The sequence below is a fragment of the Cyprinodon variegatus genome, unplaced genomic scaffold (genome assembly GCF_000732505.1).
Source record: "Cyprinodon variegatus isolate N-32 unplaced genomic scaffold, C_variegatus-1.0 Scaffold27, whole genome shotgun sequence".
NCBI lineage: Eukaryota > Metazoa > Chordata > Actinopteri > Cyprinodontiformes > Cyprinodontidae > Cyprinodon > Cyprinodon variegatus.
The window spans coordinates 1,332,988-1,354,899 of record NW_015150480.1 but is presented as its reverse complement, the minus strand read 5'-3'; the positions used below and the strand labels follow the sequence as shown (position 1 = coordinate 1,354,899).

The 21,912-nt window shown below is 38.7% G+C and overlaps 1 protein-coding gene across 3 annotated transcripts in view; it reads left to right on the top strand.

Moving 5' to 3' along the window:
* Nucleotides 1–21,912, top strand: part of tiam2 (T-cell lymphoma invasion and metastasis 2) — a 137,696-nt gene that overhangs the window by 28,059 nt on the left and 87,725 nt on the right. The window contains exon 1 of one of the 3 annotated variants that reach the window (XM_015396585.1): nucleotides 7,066–7,246. The exons of 1 other annotated variant lie outside the window; for it this stretch is intronic. The gene's annotated coding sequence lies outside the window, so the exon portion shown is untranslated. Of the gene's footprint in view, nucleotides 1–7,065; nucleotides 7,247–21,694; nucleotides 21,716–21,912 lie in introns of those variants that run through there. One more of the 3 variants, XM_015396615.1, reaches the window with a different exon arrangement.

The window sequence follows — 21,912 nt, the reverse complement described above, 5'->3', positions numbered from 1 at the left end:
GGATGGATGGATGGATGGATGGACTGATGGATGGATGGCTGGATGGATGGATGGATGGAATAGGAAATGTTTTACTTGACTCAACTCAGAACAAACGACTTAATCTTGATTATTTATTAAGAATATGCTTGAAGAAAGCAATGAGTTCAATGTGGTGGAAGCAGAAACACGACTAAACTGATACAGATTCAACTTCCTTCCAATAAGAGACATTAACCCGTTCCACATCGGTCCATAAACTGACATCAATGAATTCATCTCAGTCCTCGCAACAAATGTTGTGCAGAACCGGATCTTCAGAAAGACACGTCTCATTTTTTTTGAGCAGATATCTAAATGCTTCGTTCTGCATACAGCAACGTAATAAACCAAATCAAGTCACCATCATCCTCCGTTTCTGCCGCCTGCTGGCTTCCAGCTCATCTCAGTAATGACAAATCACAGAGACAGACAGGCCGACAGATGATGTGAGAAGCAGATCCATCACACGTTTGGTTTCCCGCCCAGGTTTATACATCCTCTGATAAAGACAAACCACAGACGGCACTCTGTCAGGTTACTGCAACCAGCCATTATCCTCAAATCCAGGGTTTATTCTTTTACAGACATTTCAGCTGAGTAATTCAGCTCTGGAGTTCAAAAACCATTTAACACTTGACTTTTAAAACAGGTTTATTATCCTCCAATTATACTGAAATCTCAGGTAAATTAGAGCATTCAAGTGTTCTTCTTGCTCCTGTAAATCTCTAAATGACCCTGATGTTAGAGGCTCACTCGTTGTCGTCATCGATTTCTCATTAGTTTGACCTGCAGGAGGCTGCGAGCTATCACTCGGATCAGACCTGTCGTGTTCAATTAAATGCCTCTCCTACATGGCCCAGTTTTTTCTTCCTTAACACCTCCCTGGGAAAACATCTCCCTCGTCTATTGTTTTGGCAGTAGCTTCTTTATGTTTGCCATATTTAGAGGTCAGCAGGTAGTTGTTTAAGGGTGTGACCGGTTATTGTGAGGGAGGTTAAATACCTCCCTTTGTCTTCCAAACACACACACCTTCAGAAAAGACCTTTGCTGCTTGTATATCTGAATATCTCCACTGTGCGCCAATAAAGGATATTTCTATTCTATTTTATTCTCATGCTTTCCTTTTTATTTATGAGGAATATAACCTTTTTTTTGTGCAACTCAAAGGAGTCATGGAGAGCATGAAGCAGCATTGAACTGGATCCTGAGTAATATCCCAATCCTCCTTATTTTCACCCATCCTCCATTTTTTTTGCTTGGGATTTGCAGCCATTGTCCCCCACTGGTGATGCTGTAGTGTAGCTGTGAGGGTAGACCAATGCAGTGATCATTAGAATGGCTGCAATCGAAGTGTTAAAAGCCTCATTTGAAGACCCAGTAGTGGGGTTAAGGTGTTGATTAGTGTGCGTCTCCCAGACGGCCCTACCTGTTTGTCCGGTTGTGTCCTACTTTTGTGTGTCTGCATAAAACAGAACAACATTTTTTCTTTGTGTGTTTGAAACCGTTCAAATGACAGCTAGTGTTTTATTTAGTTTGAAATAGTTCCTATGGGAGCTGTGCAAATTGTCTACAACTGACCACTAGACAGAGTTATGGTGAGTTAATGGATAGGGGGCGCCATTTTAGAGAGCATTATTTTTAGAGAGCATTATTTTTCAATGCTCCTGAAAGCTGGCAGAGAGCTTTATGTGGCAACAGATTTCAGCTCACTGCAAAAAACTGAAATCTAAATAAGTAATTTGTTCTTAAAATAAGTGGATTTTTCTTGAATTGAGGAGGTAGGTGAGGCATTTTGCCATATTATCTAATTATCTTATTTTAAGATTAAAAATACTCAGTCTATAGTGGTAAATCATCATATTTACCTACTCAAATTAAGGCTAAATACACATATTTAAGAAATTTTTACTTATTTTCTAGATTGTTTATGTAGTGCTAGGAGTAGGTCGGTTACACGTGACCTTCTAAAAGTAATCATACCAGTTGTGTATTTTCTCATTTTGTGACATTACTATTACAGCTTTTTAACAAAGTGAAGGTGGTGGAAAATCTGAACATTGTGTCAGTCTGCCTCTCTGAATCAATACTTTGCTGAATGAGTGTTGGGGTATGCTTCCACCAATCAGCTCATCTGTCACTTCATACTGCTGCTTTCTATCTCCAGGGCAGGAACTACACTGGTCGCCACTACAGGGAGCTATCATGTACGCACAAACTCAGACTATTCAATCTTACATGCATGTTTCTGACTGTGGGGAGGAAACCAGAGGCTGCAGGACATTCTGTTGGAAACCTAAACGGCTAAAAACTGTGTCACAATGGGTTAACTTTAACATTTAGGCCATAAAATGTCAATTTTAGTTGTATCTCACAAGAATATTTCCTTTACTAGTGTGTTGGGTATCTGGAATGTAGCAACAAGAACTCTGTGAGACTTTGTCCCAACAGCAGCTTTCTGCATCTTTTAATAAAGGCATGATTTGTGAGTTAATGGTTTTCCAGTTAGGTACTCCTCTGCAGCTCCTCCAGTGTTACCATGAACCTCTTTAGGCTGCTTCTCTGGATGATCTTTTCTTAGACTTTATTCAGTTTAAGAGGTTGGCCACAGTGTTGCTATACTCTTCTCATTTTCAGATGATTCATTTGTGCTCTGGGAGATTTTCAAAGCCTTTAATGTTGTGTTGGTAGCTAATCCTAATTTAAATTTCTCCAGAACTAAATCCCTGGCCTGCATTGGAAAAACGATCTCGAAATAAGTTAAAATTTCCTAAATTAAGTGTATTTACCCTCAAGTTGAGTAGGTAAATTAGACAGTTCGCCAATGGAATGAGTATTTTTACTCTTAAAATAAGGTAATTAGAGAAAATGCACCTGAAATAAGACAATGCAATTATGTTTTCTTATTTTAAATGTAAATTGTCTTGTTCCATTGGCAAATTTTATCTTTTTCCTCCACTTATTCGAAGAAAAAATTATTTATCTAGATTTCGATTTTTTCTAGTGTGTCTGCTGAGTTCCTAGGTCCTCGTTAAAGCTGCTTAATCTCTAATATTCTCTATATGGTCATATCTAATTGTAAGAAAAATATATATGTTTTCTTCAACGTCTCCATTAAGACTGCCTCGTCTCCTTGTATGACTAACTATTTAAATAGAATTCAAAATGTGTAAAAGTTCAAGATGCAAATACTTTTCTGAGGCATTTTATGTTTGTACTGGTTCTCAGCGCATCAAAGTAATTTCAACAAATTCATGCAATTTTACCATAAATCACTCATCCATTTGTAGTCATTGCAATTCTATCATGATTTATTTGTCTGAATCCTTGTTTTTACACGTCAGAAAATGTGAAAAACAAGATATGTAGATTGGAAAACAACAATCTTGGCTGCCTGGAGCTTAAATCCCAGCCGCTGAATCCAAACTGTGGGGGATGAAAGGTTGTTTGTTGTGTAGACAGATCCTGATAACAGGAACTGAGTGCTGCTGCTGCAATAGGAGGAGGAGAGATAAGCATCTTCATTCAGGTACTCGTTGGAAAGCAGCTGTTAGGAGGCTGATGTGGAGAAAGCGTAGGTCCAGCCACGCCCGACCAAAGACGTATGTTATGCAACCGTCACTTTACCGTGGTGGGGAGGGGAAACTGAACCCGGACAGCCACTTATCAGAGAGTGAAGGTATTTAAAGAAGTTACAATTAAAAGGAAACCAAAAGGAGGAATTGGTTTTAAAAATAGCAATGACCACATTGTCTGAGGGCACTTAACCTGTTTTTTTTATCTCCCTGGCCATCAGTTTGTTGATCCTCATGACAGAAATGCTTGTTACTGTTATGTAAAATACTTATCATCTCGTTCCTCGTGTTAGGTCAGGGAAGGGAACCGCACCAGTAAAAAGGTAAAGAAGATAAATGCACTGATTCACGGAAAAGCAGAAGTATTATGCAAAAAAAAGGAGTGTCGGTGTGAACGCATCGGATTCACACAACCTGACATGATCAGTGTAAACAAAATCAAACAGAACTATGCTGGGAATATCTGCTAGACTGTATTCTCACTAAATAGACAGGTACAAACAATTGCTGGCACATGTAGCTGTTTATTGGCATTAGTTTATGAATATAATCCAGCTAAAGTCCTGAAAGATTTAAAGAGATAGTGTTTGCCTAAAATATTCCTCTTCAGATTATTGATTTCTCATTCATTCTGTAACAGAAAAAGGCTACCTGATGATACAATGAGAGATGCATAGATCATAGTTTGATTTCTGACTTCCAGTTTCCAGATTTTTACGTTATTACTCTTGAATACCAATGCTAATATCCCTTAAAGAGCTTTAATTGAAAGAGTTAAATAACAGTGATACATAGACTTTTCCAGCCTTTCTGTCATTAGAGATCAGCTATTTATATAAGAAGCAGAGACCTTACAAGCTGACATTAGAATCAGAACACATTTTATTAAACCTCAAACAAATCCAGTTGACGGAAACACAGAAAAAGTTCAGCTGGATAGAAATACTGATCCTTACGTTTAATCAAATATTACCATCAGGCTAAAAACATTTCCTAAACCACTTATACTACTTTTATTGTCATTTTATATACACAGAGAGTATACAAAATTTTGTTTACTACAGCTTTTCAGACAGTAAATGAATATTTCCATCTCATCAAGTGCAGCAGGGAAAAAAACAAGGTGCAAAAAAAATATATATATATATATATATGGAAGCTCAGAGCATTAATATATATGGTGCAAATATGCAGCGTTTTTTGGTTTGTTGTTATCAATATGATGCAGAGACAGTGACATGATTTAGGTTGCTTTTTTTTTCAGCAGTTCAGCAGTCTGATGGCAGCGGAGACCAACATGTTCCATAAGAGAAACTTTGTTTTTGTTTTTAGCCTTTCTGTTATCTCCTTAAAGCCTTACTCTCTAATGCCTGGATACATTCCAGAAAATTAATGTTCTTTTTAAAGAGTTTTTTTTTTTTATCTCTCATTCATGAAGGTAGATTTGTGCTCTTTGGTCACTTTAACACACAGGCGTAACTTTCTGAAGGACTGGTGTGAACATGTCCCCACCAATAATTTCAATACATAGACTTTGGCAATATGTGGGACACATTTCTAAATTTGATTTTGCTGCTTTTGAAGGAGGATAATCACTAATGTAGCAGAAAGGGAAAACATCCATCCATCAATCCACATTTTTCTGGATGGATTGATGGATGGATGAATGAAACTGAAATTGTGTAGGCATGATATATTGCTGTTGGAATTGAAATCGGCTGTTATTCATCCTTTTTTAAAATACATTAATGTCTAACTGCCTATAAATATAAATATCAGGGGATTTTTGTTCTTTTGTGTTCTCAACAACAGGAAAGCATTCAATAAATATGATTTAGCTCATTTTTGGAAAATACAAACCATATTGAAAGCATTTGTGTCGAGTAACTGTAGGTCCATCTGCCTCCACCCTTAGATCGTCCCCACAAAGTTACAGCCTTGCTTTGACATCATCTTCAATTACCTACATTCAAATTTGCCATCTTTGCATTGATGTCTGGTATGGTGCATTCATTATCCAGAAAAAATATTGGAATTTTGAGATTCCAAGGGGCCCACCTGGACTGATCAAAGTGAAAATCAACCAGTTCCAGTCCCAAGCTGATTTCTAGAGGCGTAGCCAGAAAATCCTAATAGGTGTGGCCAGTTAATAACGAATGTACATTGAGGGGTGGCCGAAAGGCACCAGAACCTCGGGGTGAATCTACACTGTTCCAACAGGAACAAGCACAACATCCATATTTTGTAAATAAAGACAAACTATACTTTCTTGCAGCCTTTGCTGACAAATAGACACATATATTTAAACATCTATGCTGTGTAAATAAAAGGTATAGTGGACAAAATTCTTTCAGGTTTGAGTTCTGGGGCAAACATATTTTAATTGTCATTACCAATAATAGTCATTATCAATAATGATGGCCATGGCCACCCTTAGCCAATCATTGGCCACCCCTGTGGCCACCCCTACCATTTATTTCCCTCTAATACAGACAGTGGCAGCAGTAATATTCTCAAGTGGAATATTCAAAACATTTAAATTTTTCATATATAATAACAATTACTTGAAAACAAAAACACTGAGGAGTCTTCAGTGAAATCATAGATAAATAACTATTTTAATAAAAACTTATTAAATAATCAATTTATGTAGATATTAGTACTTGTAAATATCAATTTTATCAGAATGATTACTGATAAAAATAGGTAAGTAATAACAAAGGAAAAGATGTTTGCCCAAAACTCAAACCCAAAGCAATTTTATCCACTATACCTTTTTTTTTTTTGAGAAAGCATGGATGTTTGAATGTATCTGTTTATCTGTTAGCAAAGGCTGTGGGAAAATATCGTTTGTCTTTATTTAGAAAATATGGATGTTTTTCTCATTAACTTTTCCTCATGGAACAGTGTAGATTGATTGTGACGTTCTGGTGCCTATCCGCTTTCGGGCACCCCTCAGTGTACATTGGTTATTGCCTGGCCACCCTTATAAAAATTTTCTGGCTACGCCTCTGCACAGGGGTGGCCAATGAGTGGCTAAGGGTGGCCATGGCCACCCCTGGCCCCCCATCTAGCTCCGCCCCTGCTGATTTCCAGGTTTATCTCTGCATAAAAAGCACCATCTTCCAATCTTTGGAAGGGGCTTAAGTGTTCTCTCAAATAAATTTGACCTATTATACTCACAGAACGTGAAAGCTCAAAATAAAATAAAAAAATAAAAGAACAAAAGATGTTATGAAAATTTACACTTTGTAAAACTATAACTGGAATCGCTACTGTTTATATTCTAAGAAATGTATCTGTAGCTGGAGGTTTTCTTTGTTATTATCTCGGTAAGAGAAACAGAAAATTGTAAAACCGGATTGTCTCTGCTTTACCTGGTGCTAAGAGGCGTTCAGGGACCGGCGGTCCATCCATCCCCCCGCTCAGTGTCCGCTGGAAGGAAGGAGGAGTTAACCCCACTGTGTCTGGGAGGAGTCCGCAGTCTTTAGGCGCTCCGTCCCGGGATCTTTCTCTGCTCCGATTTTTTTTCTTACTTGGAAGTAGACTCTATATTACAAGTTAAATTTAGTTTTCTTTATGAATATAGTTAAAAGCTGCGAGGACAAGGAGCACGTGAATGCGGCGGCGGCAGGTAGAGGAAGCGCTAACCGGTGAGTTGGAGACCAACTTCTGTCTCAGTCACGCTGCGTGGAAAAGCTCTCCGCTCAATGTAGTGTTTTTGTCTGAGAACCCACTCCCCGCTTAAACATATAGGAGCGGCTGTTTTCTCGCTTGCAGTAAAGTTTTTGCATGTTTTGTTTAAATGTTTGTGGGATTCATTTCCCCCCTTGACTTTTCATTGGCTGCAGGGAACATTTAATCCCACAGTGGCTGCAGAAATCTAGCAGAAACACGCGATTGTCTGCTGATTTTAATTGTGTCACGTTGGGATGTTTTATTAGAAAGATCTTTCTTTGTTTCAATTGACAAGATTATATTTCCACCCAGGCATAGACCCATATTATAACTATCATAACAAGGAAGTTTTTTTCTCCAAAAACATTAGATGGAATGCAAATAAATGTTTTTGTATAGAGTTTTTATGCAACATCCACTAAAGAATTATGTTTTACTCAATCTGAAATAAATCAGTAGTTGATTTTGATTTAAAAAAAAAAGTCTAAAAATGTATTTTTTTTAATAGTTTTTCAAAATAGGATAAAGTGACTTAATTCATTTTATTGAAATAAATGTCACAAAATAATGAAAAAGAAATGCAACATTGTGCCTTTTTGTTATATTTGATCACTGCAGGCTTCTTCAGCTGGTCAAAGCATAAGCTTCATCCCTTTATGGCTTCATCCTTTTATGGTAATAGTAGTTTTTAGCCTGGCATGGATTTAAGACAATGGAGTAAAAAGAACAGAATCTTTTCTAATATCATTGATATGTTTACACATATTTTAATGTTTAGATCAAGGTTCCTGGCCATATTATAGTTTTTAACTTATTGTATGTTGTCTACATACTGTTCATGTAATCTGTGCATCACTTTCAGCACTTCTTATTGGCAGTTGGTTCCTGCTTTTACAGTTAACAGTTTAAAGTAATTTCCTTTATGCTATTTATAGTTTACTGTATGGAAATGTTGTCACATGACCTAATATCTGTTCCAGAAGGTCACTTTTGTCTGTTTTGGTTTAATATGGTCTGTTTTTTTTTTTTTATATTTTATGAAGACTTAAGATTAAGAGAAGAAAAATAAGAAAAGATCATATGATTAAATTAAGTTTTGCATTAGGGATGATGCTTTTTATGACTATAATTGATTAAAATATTGGCAGGTATTTAAAAAATGACATTGTTTAGGTAGAAACTGGTCTGTTTACAAGCATTAAATACAAATATAAAGTGATGGAACCAATGGGTTGGTATAAAATGGGAAAATTAATTCTCTTTAAGTCTCTTCAACTTAAAAAAAATAAATTGTAAGACCTCATTTTTAATGTGTAGTGAAGAAATAGTGGCTTTCAAAGTCATGGCATTTATGCTTCTTGGTATTAAACTGTCTTGGAATAATACCGAATGTTTCTCATTGACCAGCTACTTGTTTTTTTTTTATTTTTTATTATTTAATCCTTTTTCATTATTGCTCAGTGATGGAAAAAAAAACCCAGTCACCAAAACATGCACCATCATTATTAAGGTCCCTGATGCATTCACTGGGATCGTGGCTCATTCCACCAGGTTCCTTTGTGCCGTTTTGGGTTTTAGTGTAATCTATTTTCTATTTGTATTGTTACTTCGCCGTGTGCTGGGGTGGAAGTGCCCTTCAGTCACATACAGAGGCAACAAAAGGGGCCCCGGGACCCCTGGAGTGGAGGGCCAGCCCAGAGCAAACAGCTATGAATCATGGAGGGAGGGCCAGGAATGCTTTTCGGCTTATTAGGTCCTCTGTCATGGAGACAGTGCACGGGAAAGTGTCAGACCATCCAGCTACCTTTAAATGCCACTGAGAAGGACTTTAAGAAGAAAAACTCTGGCTAATGATTGACTTAAAGAGACTGGTGGGGTTGCTCATTGATCTGAGCTGTGGCTACAACTTAAACCACAAGGACCTATCTTAAAAAAACTTTAGAATGTGGAGATTAACTTGAATAATAAGGATTTGGCTCCACCAATGTCCTATCTTAATTATGACTGTAGGAGATGCATGGTAAGATGTTTATTTTTTCTCAGGTTGGAACCCTGCTGTGTGGTCGGTTTATGTCTCATCTCTCTGCAATGGACGGGAATCATTACTTACCAACATAATTCCAGTCGTTCTTTCACTATGTCCTGTTTTCCTGGTCAGAGCCGCCAAGAACATATTTAGGCTTTTGTGTTATGCATTTCTGTGGTAACCGAAGGGAACATTTAGCTTTTTTTTACTATTCTGGCCCAAACCGAACGGATGCTGATTGAGTGTGACTCGTAATTTCCTCGTAGTGGAAAACCCGAGATTGTTTTGGTGTTTGGTTTTTTTCCTCTCTTGATACTAGTTGTGAGTTGCGTTTTGTAGCTGGCAGCTCTGTCAGTTGCTATAATTGTTTTTGGAGTGAAGGAAAAGTAAAGCCAGTGTTGCCTTCTCTCTTTTTACGTCTCCTCGGAGACACAAACATGTCACTGCTCACGCCCTTGAAGCCGCTACATATTTACCACTGAAACTTCCTTAATCAGAAAATTGGATTTATTTTTAAGTCAGTTGATACACGGTGTGTGAGTCTGCAGCTAAATCAAGCGCAGCAGACTGAAAACGTTCTTGTTTCTGGAGCTTTGATGCTTCATGCAAGCCTCTGACAGTTGACTGTTTGTAGGTGCTTGTTAATTCTGAAGCTGCTCAGCAACACCGATGTTTCATGTCTTCGCCCAGAGCATTGTGTCCATATAAGGGGCCGTGCATGTAACCTATCAGGCATAGATAACATCTGTGCTTCTTGTCACAGAGAGATGAAGTCCTTTCACTGCCTCTGAGTGGGAAAGACCTTGTAGGACAGGCAGAATAATGCAAACGGACTAACAAACACGCTTCCTCTCAATAAGCCTGGCTCAACAAATGAATTTCGAAGCTCTGGCTTGTGGCTGCTGCTGCCTAGAATTTGGTGCCATTATGGTGACCTGTGTTGTTCCTATTTCACGCTAGGGTCTGGCTCTCAAAGTATTTGTGGCGAATGTGAGGTCTGCAGCGTCCTGAGCGGCTGCTATAATAAGCAGGTCAAATAAAAGATGGTGTTGACAGCTTCTAAGGCACCAGCTGCGATTTGGTGAGATGCCAGGCAAGGTCAGCTTTGGCTCTTCTGGTTCTCTCCGCCAAACTCTCCAGTCATAACAAACGTTATCGATGTTACAGATAAAAAAAGAAATAAAAAAACAACCCAAACACTTCAACTAGTCGTAGTTTGGAACTTTTACATAATGAATTACTGGTTTGCTGCAGCAGACAGATCTGTTTAGTAGGTTTTAAACAAGCTTCTCATCTGTTATGATCAGCGTCTTTATAGTCAGATGATTTTGGGGATCGAGGGTTAGATTAGAGCGGGGGCTTTATTGTTTTCAAGAGGATACATATTTGTTAAAAGAAAAGACAAAAGTTGAATCCCCAAATGGGAGCATCTCTGGAGGATCTGATGGACCATGATAGCCGTTGTTGGACATTCCCCATTTAATATGCTGGTGAAGGTTCTCAGTCATCCAGGTCATAGTCATTCCAAAAAAAAAAAAAATTAAAAACAGTCGACTTGACTTTGTTTCCAAGTTTGAAGACGTTTTGCTTCCCATCCAGGAAGCTTTTTCAATTAAAAATCTCAGGAATAGCGTTGATTTCAAGTTTTATACAGTAGCCCAACAAAACCTTGTTTTTGTAAAAAAAAAAAAAATCCAATTTGTATGTTTTAAAACCAAAACAAGGCTTTGTTGGGCCAGTAATGCCTTGGCATATTTGTGTTGAGAGCCCTTCAAAGAAAAGGCGACGACGTATTTGGACAAAGACATGGCTGAGGAAACGTGGCTACTACGGTTTGTCAATTTTATAGAAAGAACTCCTTTTCACCCACACCCCCGCCATGCTGCTGTGTTTTCATCTCAGAGGAAGAAGAAGAATCCTTGTTTAAGCACTGAACGATTTGCCCACGACGGTCGACTGAAAATCAAACGTGTTTGATCTTCTCCTGACCTCATTGTACCTAATCGGGAGGTGGTTATGAGTAGCTGATCGCCCCTCGTTACCCCCTGTACACTACACTAAGCCCTGTTTAAAACAGCTTCTAGCAGCTTTTAAAGGTGACTGTGATGAAATAGATTAACCCACAATTTAGCCATTTTGTTTTTGTTTCCTTTCTTAAATCAGACATTTTGAAATCATGCAGTTTAGAGTCATATTACTGTAAAACCGTAATATTTTTGCTTAAGCGGCCTATGCCGAGCTGCCCAGCATACCAAAAGCAGGAATAGAGGATTCATTCAACATCAGCCCCTAAAGAAGGAGAGAAAGAAAACGACGCTGGAATATATATCCCACTTGGTTAAGTTTACCTACTGTATTAAAGCAGAGCGTCTAGATCGTATTAGAATATTGTATTTACAGTTCGAATTTTACTGCTCTAAAACAGGTACTTTTTAATGTACTATGAAGTCAACTGACGTTACAGGCTCCAAAGTGGATCCTAATGCTCTCATACATACAGGAACCTTCTCAGTAGAGCTGTATGGGATCTTCAGCTTAACACTGACACCACATTCATTCTCCTCTAATAGCCACAACCTAAAGGCCTTTGATGAGTTTAATGCATAGTTCTAAGCTGTACTGAACTCTACAGGGTCACCTGCTAAACAATGGACTGAAAGGGACGAGAAGAAAATGAAGATTTAGTGGACAAAGACTCTTAAGCTGCATGGCGGTTGAAGTATCAGATTTAGACGTACTAAACTGGTAAATTAGGGTGTGCACTGTATGCAATTTAAACGACACCAGATGACTTCATTTGTGAGTCAGATTTTCATTAACGTCAAAGAAATAACTGGAAGAGGCTCCGCTCGTTTTATTGACGGCAGTATAAATCATAAAGCGAATTTGTGTTGGGAACATGACGGCAGCGGTGCATGTAATTCATGCAGGGCTGTACAGGATAGGGGGCAATATTTCAGTGAGATAAAGCTTCACGTTGAACCCAACAGGGTGTGGATAAACATGACATTAAATAGGATTATTTCAGTTTTATATTGGAAATAAAGACTTTTATACCAGGGGAGTTTCCTTTATAATATATGGGAGCTTTGTTAGTTACTTTAAATGATGGTGAATGACACCAAGGTGCATCATGTTTGTGTTTTAGATGTTTCTGAGTATTCGCCACCTGGGTTTGTATGTAAATGATTGGATCTGCAGTGCCTCCTCATTAGCCCAAAGCTGCCTCACAGGTCAATCTTTCCAACAAAAGAAATTGTGATTGATCTGCACTACCTCAGTCCAGTAGACATAAGGTTCCCCCTTCACTATCCGTGCTCTATTGGAAAGGCAAACACAGCTGGTGCTACACGGTAAAGTGCTCTTCTTTTTAGTTGGCGCCATGTGTCTTGTATTGTCATCAGTGATGGGTGGGGGGAAATTTGGGGTACACATTTACTCAAACAGGTCCCACTTGCTCATCTGGTGATGGACAATCCCACTTTGATTGTTTGATCGCTGTGTGTTCAGTCCTGATATGTGAGAGATTTTATATATTTACCTCACTGGGGCGTAATTGCTTCCCTAAGGAATGGAGTTTCATTACCAGGATGTTGGATACATCTTACCCAGAAATCCCACATCCTTTGCAAGCACCCCACTGCGCTGCGCTTCAGACCGCCTGCTCAAAGCAAAGCCTACAGCCTCCGCTGTTCCTCCTGTCTTGCTCTGCTCTGACTTCCTTGGGGCACGAGGAGAGCATGCGATATATTATTATTAAATCCATACGTGCAAAAACATGCTCTAATGAATGCTTAATTTAATATGACAAAAAAATCCCCATCAGCATCCACCATATGTGCAGTTTCTGCCCAAATAATTGCGTTTTGTTGTGGATTCTTGTAACGGGGATAACTAGGATCCATGGTTTTCAAGAACTAGGTTTGTTCTCTGCTTCCAAACTCAGCATCTCTTCATCATTGCCTGCGATAAGAGCTTTGTTTTGAAGTTGTGAGATGCGCTCTTTAAAGTTGTTGTGACTGGATTTGATTCAACTTTTAAGCCTCTCTGTATAAAATAAATATTTCGATGGGAATGACAAATCCGCTTCCTGGTATGTTGAAGTACCAACAGTTTGGATCCAATCATTTAACTTAGTCTTAGTTTTTTGGGAATATATACTACTATGCTCTAATTTGTAGTTGCCAATCAGTCGTTACTATATGTCAATTAGAAAAACCGGATCTTATCGACGTTCTTTTTCCTGTCTGGTGTGATTGAAATTGTGGATCTTGACCTGGCTAGAGCGGAGCGGAGCAAAAAATAGCTCGGCTCCGTATTTTGACGGTGAAAGACCGAGAAGATGTACGTGAGCGGAGCGGAATATGTAGAATCTGGGGGTTAGTTTTGTATTGTTACAAAAAGCAGAACTAAAGGAATTATTGCAGGCTAACAAAGAACCCAAAACTACTGCCCATTCCTAAGGGACGGACCCGTTCTTCCAGTTCAATTTGCATGTTTTCTATGCCAAAACAAGTTTTTTTTTTTTTTTTTGTAAATGAAAAAGCTTCCTGAATGGAAAGCGAAACCAAATCCAGTAGATTGTTTTTTAGAATGACTATGGCCCAGATGACCGAGAATCTTCACCGGCAAAAAGGAATCCATCGTCTCCTTGTGTCATATGATCATTTTTCTTAGCTTCAGACATTTGGCCTGTGTTGCCTTTGTCATACGATCATTATTCCCTTACAGAAGTTTGGCTGTGTGTGGAAGGTGGGCAGCCCTTTTTTGCACTGTTTATTTGGCTGTGTGACAAACAAGAATGACTTTCTGAGGGTCTTTGGCTGGTGATGTATTTTTTGTTTTGTCGAGGAACATTTTCAGGCTCATTAGCACGTCTCCACTAACTTTTTCCGGTAGTTTGATCTCCACTTAAGATAAGCTCTTTCCTCCACTTCTCAGTCTTTTGTCATGTTGGTTCAGTCCTCTGGAGTCCAGCCAGAGCAAACAGGCAGAGGAGTCTTGATTGCTTTGGGTCACCAGTAAACCTGGCATCTACTCACGCTCAGCTTCCTTTGAAATTCCTTTTCTCTCAAAAATGTAAGCCACTGTAGAAAACCTGTTTCCTATGATGATATCATCATTATTGCCTATTAGGCTAACATGCTTCAGCAAGGAAATGGTACAGGACCAGAGTAAAGGTCTTTATTTTAACACTTGAGGTGATAAGGAGGCAGAAAAACCAAATAGTCTGAACATTTTATCAGCATTTGGAATTTGGGATTCTGTAAATTTGTAGCTAATTGGTGTAATCTGGACCTCAGTTCAAGGTAAACTAAAGCATATCAGGACATGAGTAGAATGGACCGAGTAATTTTGATGAGAGGTACCTTCACCATGCAGAAGAAAAACCTTTTAGTTATCATTACACTACTATTGAAAAAGTAGTAGCAAGATATTTTTCACATATTAATCATAGATTGGGTATGATTTTACATTAAATGGAAAGCATGTAATACTTTCCTAATAAATGGCGTTTCTGTACCAGGATGTCGGATAAGACTATCCAATAAGATTTTCTATTTGCAAATAAGTAAACCTTGCTAATTTTACTCGAAACCTCTTAACAGAATTCCACAAACAGGTTGGTCAAAACTCCCAGAGGGCAAGGCTAGGTTAATTATGCAGGAACATTTAAACACAGAAGCACAGATATTAATTGCCTACCATATTTTTCAGGGTCAACATGTCAAATTTGGAAGATAAGCTTTGATACACTTACTAATTTGAACTCATCCCCTTGGGGGGCAGTGGGTTGCCATTGTGTGTGGCCCAGGGAGCAGTGTGGGGTTAAGGGTTTTGCTCAGGTACCCAGAGTATGTGTGTGTATTAGTGACAGGACACAATTAGAGGTTTTATTCAGGTTGACTACGGGGTCTGTAATTAATCTCATCGTAATCGAAAACCATATCAGCAAAATAACCCAACTTTTCAATTAAATAAACTTGTATGCTCCTCAAATAGAGTATAAACATGAGCACAGCAACATATATGTTTTGTATTTTATTGATTATTTGGGTTGTTCAATCAGAATATTTTATGCCACTTCTTAAACTACCTCTAATGTAGTTTGAACAGCCTATGAGCATTCACTATAGCACAATTCCTCACACTAAATATGGTGTATATATATATATATATATATATATATACACTCTGTGTGTACAGAATGACATTAATGTTGTCTAAATCTAAAACACTAAGTCATAATCCTTGTTCATGGTCCTATCTCCGTCCTAAATGCCAGCACTATTCAGATAGCATTTATTATAGAATGTAATAGAAAATCCCTTTATTGTCCCACAATGGGGGAATTCTGGTGTTTACAGCAGCGAAAAGATTATCTCCATTGATTTGAGGTATTCAGTAAATAGGCCTACACCTCGCTACAGAACTTGTACTCTGTTTGGGCCATGATGGTTTTAAAGCTTGAAATATCTCCAGTGGAGATCTGATCTTTGGAATATGCATCTCTATACTAAAGCACTTAAATCAGTATTTAATTTAGTTATAGCGCATTAAATTGTTTACCAAAGAATTGTGAGGTTCCTAGACGCAGTCTAGAAATATAATGTATGTTTGGATCAACTGTATCAAACCCTGAAGACGGGTCTGAATTTTGGCTTTGCCGCAAGATAATCCCAATAAAGTCTTAGATTTGTTGTTTTCACACAGTCCTGCTGTATATCTCCAGTGCTAATTTGACACACAGTCATATTTATCCCTGACAGTTCAGTATAGTATATAGTGTTTGTGTCTCTTCCACTTTAGCCTCCAATAAGTTATTTTGAAAATATTGAGAGTAATTCCTTAGAGATATACGGCGTAGAAATAGCTCTATAAATCAACAGAGACAGGTTTATCTGCCAAAATTAATGAAGAAAACAAGAAATTTTATTTAAAAAGTAAAAAATAAAGAAAGAGGAAATCTTTCATCTGTAATAAGTTTATCCATTGGCTGATCTGACGTAAAACAAATTACATGGTGCAGATCATTGCCCAGCATGTTGTTGTTTGGCTCTGTTGTGCAATATTCATATCTCTATCACCTCAGACTGTGTCACAGCTGATGGTAGCAGGCTCACTCATAAAAGCTGCCCCAAAGCGGTCTAGCCACTGGGGTCACAGTCATGTCAACAGATTAATAAATCTTTCCATGTGTCCCTTAACCCAATGGCAGGTGTAGGGCAACCAGCTTAACAGGCTGCTGTAAACACAGCCGATGGAGGGGAAGGCTGTTCATGCTATCAGGCATACATTCATTGGAGAAGTTTCCCAATTTGTCGTCAGCCAAAAAATGTGATGTTTTAAGATTTTTGTTTTGGCTCTTTGGTTTATGTTAGGGCTGCAACCGGAATTTTAGTTAGCAATGCGTACGGCTTTACTCTGTATGGCCTTTACTGGGAAAGTCCGTCCTCGAGGGCCGCTGTCCTGCAGGTTTTAGAGGGTTTTCCTGATCCAGCACAGCTGATTTACATTAATAGTTGTTTAACAGGCTTTTGCTGAACTGCAATCTTCAGAATCAGCTGTGCTAAAGCTGAGAAACCTTTAAAATCTGAAGGACAGAGGCCAACAATAACTGACTTTGGGGATGCCTGCATGATGTGAGCATTTTATATGTGGCTCAAACTGAAAACATCAGAAAAAATAAAAGCAAACATATTTTGACAGCAGGTTTCAACATTTTAAGTTATTTTAGGCACTGATAAACAGTATCAGTGGAGGGATCATAGCGATCTGTATCAAGAACGGTTGTTGTGCCTTGTCGAGCAGCATCTTACATGCAAAATATTTCTATATATAGTTTTAAAATTTTTATATAATTGCTGCTCTAAGCTGGTCGATCTGCCAGCTTAAGGCATGTTTACGATTCTCTTTACTCCAGTCAACAATTAATCGGTCATTAAATTAAGTGATGATTATTTCAGTAATCAATTAATCATGATTAATCCGATTAATTGTTTCAGCTCTAGTTTAAAGCACCAGAAAACTGATATTATCTTTTAGTTGAGGCTGTGCTTTTCAGAGATTTTCACAGTGTTCTCTTTCCTTTCTATTTCCTATAAGACCTTACATGACAGCTACAAAACACCCCATTTTTATTGGTAAAAAAAAATTATAATTTTGACCGTTAGTAGCTTTATGAAAGGGATTTTCTTGCATGGCTTTTATTCTTTATTAGTTAAGAATGACCACTCTGAATTGTTTGTATATTTTGCTTAAAATCCTAATCTTCAGTTTTTATTTCCATTATTTCAGCTCCATATAGGAATCTTTCTAGCATTTCATAGACACATGATCAGCTCCTGGGAAGTCCTTGATATTCACCTTGGCTTTGACAGAATCTGATGCACAGCAATGATGTCATTCGCTCAAAATCATTTCCCCCTTTAGAGGGTGAAATCATTTCTTCTCTGCCTCTTAAGGTCTCGCCCTGACTACTGACTAATGGGTGAGGGATGTTGTGTCACTCAACCCAATGACTTGAAGCGGATACGCTTCGGCATCCGAGTTACAGCAATTAATCTTCACTGTCAATACAAACCACAACTACAAAGGCATGATTTCATTTATCTGTCTTCAGGTGGTTTGCTTTTCTCTTTTTAACATGTTTGTTTTTATTGGAGGTTTGCTTTTTTCCTCAATATAACTGGATACAAATTTGAGCTCATTTTGAAAACCATTTTCTCTTGTGTTTGCATTGGTCTTATGAAAAAACCCACTGATGCATATATTTTACAGGGAGTTGGTTCAACTTAGCAGGCCAGTCTTTAAGCTGATAATAACAACGTTGAGACCACCAGGAACTGGGTTTTTCCTGATCCGTAAAATGATTATTAGGAGGAGGAAGCCTGACTTACCCTGTCATGTTGTGTTATTACGCTCATGTATCATTTTCCTCTCCGCTCTGTGATTAATATGGTCAGGAAATAAGATTTAAACACTTTCCAGTCTTTTTTTTTTCATTGTCTTACACACTCAACTGGAATTTAAATGTGACCCAAAACAAATTAGGCCGTTTATTCGTGGGAAGCTTCCCTAAAAGTGATGCTGTAAATGCTTCTCTACATGTTCATGTTTGGTCCCAGGCATGTCTGATGCTTTTGCCAACCATGCTATCATACTTTGCCACAGGGAAATATTTTAACAAGCTGGAAGATTTTGCTTACTCTTTCCGACCGTCATCCATATCAATCTGTCTAACATCTTGGCCTCTTGACAAACTGCGCTGTAAGCTTAGCCGTGGGAGTTCTTGTTCCTGGCTAATATATTCATATGTAAGGGCAAATGTCAGGATTTTGGCAGCTTTTCATAGTTTTAATTGGGTTGTCACACATAAGAACTGCAATCATTTTGCTGTGAGAACCTAAGAATTATGTAATGAAGCATAAAATGTTGATCTGTGATGCCAAATTGTGCATCAGTGGCTGATTCAATGTCCACCTAAGATAATATAAGCAAAGTGTTCACCTGCAGTTAAGGCTTGCGGCCATAAAGTTGAAGGGAAGGCATATTTAAATGTCTATGGCTTAAACATGTATATAAATGTACTCTTTATCAGAACATATTGTCCAAAAAGTTAGAAAGTTTCGATGTTTAAAAAAAAATCTTTTTGTTCTTTTTCTTTTTTTTTCCATGATCTTATGCAGGCAAGTTAGTTATACGTCAGCCTGAACACCTAAATTCAGCCAATCATATATCAAAGGTAACCTGTCAATCACATTTTTTTCGGTCATAGCATCTTGATTCAGCTAATATACGCAACGGTTGAAATAGGAATAATTTACCATTGAGTTCCGTCCCAGTGTACACGGGGATGGGCGCAGTGTTCAGTCCCGCTCCCGCAAAGAATTATGATTTTCAGTCCCGCTCCCGCCCACACCTGTAATAGTTTGTCCCGCTCCCGCTCGCTATTCCCGCATGATTCCGACGTTCGTCTACTGCTAAAGGCAATTATTATTCATTAGTTTGAGGAATTAAACACACTTACTTTGAGGAATTAAACACACTTTTCTTAGCTGAGCACATTACTGGCCGATTCTTCACCGTATGGTGCATTACGCAAGGCAAGGCAAGGCAAATTTATTTGTATAGCACAATTCAGTACAAAGACAATGCAAAGTGCTTTACATGATTAAAATACAGGAAGGAATATTAGGTGACACGAGCTGCAATATCCAGCACATCGTGATGTGTATATATATGATAGACATAGACTAAGAATTTATTACTTTATTTTACATTTTAAATCACGTTTTTAGTTCGTGGGACTGCCGCTTATCACCGCTCCAACCCGCACCCGCATTGTGCGCTCTCCCTACTGCCTGCACCAGAAATGCTGCTTCTCAATGGAGCTTTCAATATTTGTCCCGCACCGCACTGCTTTGCGTTGGGTCCTAAGGGAATGCAGGGCTCTAATGGATGTCTGTGTCTTTAGCAGGCGTAGAACTAACAGAACTGGCAGTGTTACGAGGCAAGGGCTCAAACATGTACGGCTGTAAGCCTACTACACCAAACCAAGCTTCTGCCGCCCTGGCGTCCTCTTCCACAACATCTTCATCCCCGCTTTCCTCCTCTAAATAAAAAACGTATGACGGAGGAGACTCATCCACGACCTGCAACACAACACACTACTCCTCTTGCATGTTTGCTCTGTCCATAGCGTTCCTTGACAGTGTCGTTTCTAAGTCACCAATTTAGTGCAACTTGGTCCCAATGGAATTTGTCATTGGGAACCTACTAGCACTAAGTTGCTTACTGGTCCGAGACTCTACCAAATAGGCCTGCGAACCTTCTGCCACAACAATCCCTCCTCCCTGATAATCGACCAATCACATTCACTTTATTCTCTCGTGTAAAGTCGGACACCACTCACGAGAATTTGGAACTGCAACCATTGGAACAGCCACTTCCCTACAACTTTAATATTTAGATGGTTATTTAATGCAATATTTTGCCTTAAATTCAAGAACTGTTTCATAATCCTGGTCAGGAAGGATCCATTAAAGAGAATGCATGTTTCTGTCAAACCTCTGATTACTTCCACAGCGTTAGCCATGTTTCCTTCATAAATGATCTGTGTAGTAACCATTCAAAACATTCCCATTAAAAATGTGCTTCTTCTGAAACTCAAACAGTCCATTTGCCGATCTGTGTATTTTGCAAACCGACTCAATGAAACACAGAGTTGTGTTTTCTGTGCTGTGTGCAGCTATACACCAACTCCTCTTTGATGTAGTCTGACACAAAAAAGCTTTGCAGACTGACATGTCGGATCAAGTCGGATTGTTTAGACTATTATATGTCTGTAGACATTACTGACTTTTAAAGTGGGTTAGACTTGTCAACATAAATTATCTCAGTCGCTTAGGATTCAGATTATTTACCAAACCCAAAATTCTTTTTGTACTTAAAGCATGTGTTTCTTCGCTTTCTTTTAAGGATTTTTGTGTTTGAGCCAGTTACTGTATAACAGTGACAATGAGAGAAACAGTAGGGGGTTTGTGGTTAGCTTTGACCCCGGCGGTCATGTATCTTTCTCCGTTTCCTCTAAGGCCATCCCTGCTCATGAGGAGAGGCCTGTGAATAAATGCCACCCTTGTCCTCTGGTAATGGAAAAGTGAGACCTTTTACTGGTCCAAGCATCTGCCTGTCTACCCCCCCATCCCATCCCGTGGGACCCTGCCTCCCTCTCACATCTGCCTGTAAGCAGTAACTCAATTACTCTAGGAATTTCCTTCTTAATTAATAAAGATTTAGGACTGGCCTGTAATATTTCAAAGCCACAACAGAGAAACTGTCAGCTGAAACATGTCGCTGATTTATTGTCTGTAATCGTGTGAAAAGTTGCTTCCTACACACTGTGCGTGACAGCTGTATTATGAGCGTGATCCTCATTGAATTTCTTGAGCCTTTCTGTGTAGAAGGGATAATAGTGAGTTTGGCAGAGGGCTTACTTTAAACACGTCTGTAAAAGAGCTGCACATGTGACACAGCTGCTCCCCGCTCATGCCCTCAGTTGAGATGGCATCCGGTGCCCGCTCCGGCTTGTTTCTGTTTTATCATGCCATGTATTAAAGCACATTCTTCAGTCAAAGGAGGTGCAGAGTCACACAAAGGGGTTTGTTTTCTCAGTGATTTGCCTGTGACTTCTCAGCAGCAACCAAATGAGCTTGTGTGGGTGTTCATCTTTGTGAATGCTAAAACTGGTTGCACAGGTCAGTCTTTGTTTTGTGTGTGTGTGTGTTTAACTTTACCCCTGGAGTAAGTTTGACATCTTTGTTTTGCACCTGTTGAGGATTATAGGTCAGCAACAACCGCCAGATCATCTTGTGCGATAAGTTGGACCTGATAGCTGATATTACCTTATTTACTTTCTGTGAGTTATCTATGTTATTACTGCTTTTCTGAGTAGTAAGCATTCAAGATCTGTTTCCAATCAATTTAAAAGTTCTTGTGGCCTAATAAACATGTGCTAGGTTGCTTTTTGCCCAGTTTTGGTGACAGAAGGTTGGTTTGTACACGAGCTTTGGAATTAGAAGAAAAGTATAGAAACAAATAAGTATCCGTGCAACT